Below are 4,694 nucleotides of genomic sequence, written 5' to 3'. Positions count from 1 at the left end.
GAGAATTGCAGAGGTTAGTTGAGTCTTGGGGTCAGAAAGTCTCAAACGACCATCAGACGCCGCCTACATCACCACAAGTTGTTTGGGAGGGTTGCCAGAAAAAAAAGTAATTGCTGTCAATTAACAACAAACTAAAGCGCCTACAGTTTGCCAAACGTTACTGGGACTTTGAATGGGACAGGGTTATATGGACAGATGAGACCAAAATAGAGCTTTTTGGCAACAAACATCAAAGGTGGGTTTGGACTAAACAGAAAGATAGCCTTACAGAAAAGCACCTCATACTCACTGTGAAGTATGGTGATGGATCTTTGATGTTGGGTATCCTGGGGTGTTTTTCTTCCAAAGGCCATGGAAATCTTGTTAGGATACATGGTATCATGGACGCCCGGAAGCTTAAAATGGGCCGTGGTTGGACCTTCCAGCAGGACAATGATCTGAAGCACACCTCAAAATCTACACAAAAATGGTTTATTGACTACAGAATACAAGTTTTGCCATGGCCATCACAGTCCCCAGAACTAAATCCCATAGAACATTTGTGGGATGAGTTGAAGAGGAGAGTCCACAGGCGTCAATCTCGGAATCTGAAGGATCTGGAGAGATTATGTGTGGAAGAATGGTCTCAGATCCCATGCCATGTGTTCACCAACCTCATCAGGCATTACAGGAGAAAACTCAGAGCTGTTCTGAATCTTGCAGGATCTTCTACTAGACTGTGAGGATATTGTTTTACTGAGTTTTTTACTAAGTTAAAGTGTATTGCTTTTAATAGGTTGTCTGCTAAAGTGTACTTTGTTTAGAAGTCTTGACTGGAGTGAGTTTCAGTGTAAGCCATCAGATAGACCCATCCTGTGGACTGATTACAGTGGGTGTGGCTAATAATGGGTGTAGCCTTTGTGGGGAGGATAAGTGGGAAGCACAGCCAACACTACTGGGCTAACTATTTCAGTTTTCTTGCTCTTCCCTCTCCTTATTTAAATGTGTATATTTTCCATTCCCATTTCTGTCTCTTCTTGTAGATATTACAGGCCTCACACATGGATGGATGGATGGATGGATGGATGGATACTTTTATACATGTTCGCAATACCACCGTAACCTCTCTGCTTTTCTATATCCCACCCGCTCCTCTCATACCCAACACCTCGTCACAGGTGGCCGGTGGAACTGCCGGTCGGCCACTCGCAACACTAAGTTCATCTTGGGCTACGCCTCCCATCAATCCCTCGACTTCCTTGACCTCACTGAGACTTGGATCACACCTGATAATACTTCCACCCCTGCTGCGCTCTCCACAGCCTACTCCTTCTGCCACTCTCCCAGAGCCACTGGCCGAGGAGGTGGCACTGGTCTGCTGATCTCTTTATCCATTGCCACCCTTCACCCACTCATCTTTCGAAATGTATGCCGTCACTGTAACAAAGCCGGTTACATTAAACATTGTTGTTCTCTACCGTCCTCCAGGTCCTTTGTGGGAGTTTTTGGAGGAATTGGCCGTTCTCCTGTCCAACATCCCTGAAAACGGCCCTCCGCTCGTACTTCTCACGTCAGAGAAGTCAACAGACTTAAAATCTCTATCTTCTTTTGCTCTCTCCCTGTCTCCGTCCCCTCCTACTCACAAAGCTGGCAACCACCTCAACCTCATATTCACCAGAAACTGCTCTACCTCAAACCTATCTGTAACCCCACTTCACATCTCTGATCACTTTTTCATATCCTACTCTCTCCCCCTCTCCCAATCTAACTTATCTCCCGGAAAACTGTACCTCTCCGCCGTAACCTTCGCTCCCTCTCTCCCTCCTCTCTTACCTCAGCTATCCTCTCGGCCCTTCCTTCTCCTGACTCCTTCTCACTCATGCTTGCCAACTCTCATGCTTGCCAACTCTGCCACAGACACTCTCCTCTCTACCCTATCCTCCTCTCTTGACTCTCTCTGTCCTCTCAACTTGCAGCAGGTTTACCAGACCCCTCCGGCTCCCTGGTTAGATGACTGTGCGTGCTAACAGAACCATCCTACGGGGAACTGAAAGAAAATGGCTGAAATCAAAACACCCTGATGACCTCCTTGCCTTTCAAACTCTTATCTCCTCTTTCTCTTCCTCTATTTCAGAAGCAAAAAGCACTTTCTTAAAAGAAAAAATTAAATCCTCTTTCTCCAACCCCAAAAAACTTTTATCTCTCCTCTTCACACTCCTCGATCCTCCCAGTCCCGTAGGCCACTCAACTGAGACTGCCCTCCTCGCTGTCACAGAGGAACTTCACGCTGCTAGAGCAACCTCCCTCTCCTCTGTTGTCATCCTTTTGGACCTTTCTGCTGCGTTTGACACAGTGAACCACCAGATCCTCCTCTACACCCTTCAATAACTGGGAGTCTCAGGCTCTGTTCTCTCCCTGCTCGAATCCTACCTAAAGGACCGCACCTACAGGGTAACTTGGACAACTCACCACCGGGGTACCTCAGAGCTCCATCCTGGGTCCCCTCCTCTTTTCGCTGTACACCAACTCAATTGTCATTCACTCTCATGGCTTCTCTTACCACAGCTACGCAGATGACACTCAACTGATTCTGTCTTTTCCCAGATCTGAAACCCAGGTGGAGGCACGGATCTCTGCTTGTCTGGCTGATATCTCTCAGTGGATGGCTGCACATCACTTGAAACTCAACCTTGACAAGACCAAGCTCCTTTTCCTTCCGGGAAAGGGCTCTCCAATACAAGACCTTACCAACAACATCGGCACCTCTGTTGTTTCCCCGACTCGGACTGCAAGGCATCTGGTTGTGACACTGGACGACCAACTGTCCTTCCGTGCCAACATCGCTGCAACACTCTGTACAACATCAGGAGGATATGTCTTCTACTGACTCAGAAGGCGACGCAGGTTCTTGTCCAGGCTCTTGTCATCTCACGCCTTGACTACTGCAACTCCCTCCTCGCTGGACTGCCTGCATGTGCCATTCGACTTCTATAGCTCATCCAGAATGCAGCAGACCGACTGGTCTTCAATCTACCAAAGTTCTCCCACAACACCGATTCTCCGCTCCCTTCACTGGCTACCAGTGGTGGCCCGAATCTGCTTCAAGACTCTGGTGCTGGCCTATCGTGCTGTGAATGGATCAGCCCCGTCCTACATCCAGGCCATGGTCGAAACATACACCCCAGCACGTTCACTTCGCTCTGCATCGGCCAATCGGTTAGCTTCAGATACTAAATATCTGACGGAATAAAATGATACGGCCGGCATAAAAACAAATATATAGTGCATAAAAAATTCACCATTACTCTGAATTAGTGGGAGCCCTGAGCTTGTGTCTCTGCAACGAGCCGGTCCAATATAGGGGTACAAATTCTTCACCAATAGTAAAAGGTTTCTACTCTTAGCAATACGGTTAGTCACTAAGTATGACGCTCTCAGTGCACTCACATTTGTTGATGTGGTGGCCATCAGTAATTGTTTATGTCCTTCTTGTTCATGTTTTTTTCTTTCAAAAAACTCCAAGGGCTTGTCTTTTATTACCGGGTGCTGGCGAAGCCGTTATGAAGGCTTCGTTGCCTCATTTTTGCGACCCTTTATATTATGCAGAGCGGCGCATGAGAATCACCTGTAGCGATAAACACGTATTTTAAGTAGGACTCCTGATATTGTCTTTTAAATGCCCCCTCATTGGGTCTTTTCCCTTTTCCAAAAAAGCTCTTTAAGACGTTTGTTTTCCACTCATTTTTGCTTGTGGGCTTAATGTTTGAAGCCGGTACCGGTCCACGGACCGGTGGTTGGGGATGTATTATTTTTTTTTATATTATTTTAATTGTGCTATTTCATACTATTTTAATTCTGCTATTTTATCTGCTATATTATACTATTTTAATTCTGCTATTTTTATAATGATACTTCAGACTCTTTTACATCAACACTGTGATTATTGTACTGTAAATGCTCTGTCTAATCTTGTACTAATTGTTCTGTTTTTGCTTTGCTTTGGGCTGCAATTCTTGTATGAAAGGTGCTATACAAATAAAGATTATTATTATTATTATTATTATTATTATTATTATTATTATTATTATTATTATTATTATTATTACTATTATATATTTATCTTAAGAAAGAGACAGAAGTTTATTGTGAAGCTCCAGTAGAGCCTCCTGTAGTGCTATCAATCTATTTTCTCCCTACCCTTTTGCACTTGCAGGACTGCTGGATAACGAAGCATGGTTTTGATATCTAGTTTGTGCAGTTGTTCTGTCAGAGACCAGATGATGATTCTGTACTTAGGGATCTCACTACAATGTCCTCGCTCCCTCACAGCTTTGAGGATCAGTATTTTCTTCTGAAGGTAATGCAGTTTAAATATACTTGTGTAGGGGAAACGTGCATTCTAGTCACGCGTTCCACCCACTATTAGTTTGTTTTCATTTGGTTTTACCTTGTCAGTAATTCTCTTATCATTTCAGATCCTGGTTCATCCTCACTGCCTGCAATCAACTTATTCCCCTCACCTGCTTTCCACAGCCCATCTCCTCACCTGCTTCTCATTCCCTCATTAGTTCTCTCAGAGGATATATACCAGTACTCTCCCACTTGTTCCCTGCCAGATTGTCTTGTGTTTTCCTGCCAAGCTCTCCAGCGATCGTCTAGTTTACCTGTTTAGTTTTCCTGACCTTCCCGTTTTGACCCTGCTGCCTGTTTCTGGA

General features: G+C 45.0%; 1 pseudogene; it reads left to right on the top strand.

Annotated features, from left to right (window-relative positions):
* The first annotated feature begins 884 nt into the window (after nucleotides 1-884).
* LOC115006915 (uncharacterized) lies at nucleotides 885-4,205 on the top strand (annotated as a pseudogene).
* The last annotated feature ends 489 nt before the right edge of the window (nucleotides 4,206-4,694 follow it).

The sequence above is a fragment of the Cottoperca gobio genome, chromosome 4, assembly GCF_900634415.1.
Source record: "Cottoperca gobio chromosome 4, fCotGob3.1, whole genome shotgun sequence".
In the NCBI taxonomy this organism is placed as follows: Eukaryota; Metazoa; Chordata; class Actinopteri; order Perciformes; family Bovichtidae; genus Cottoperca; species Cottoperca gobio.
The sequence above is the reverse complement of the archived record's forward strand: the minus strand, read 5'-3'. Positions and strand labels throughout refer to the sequence as shown.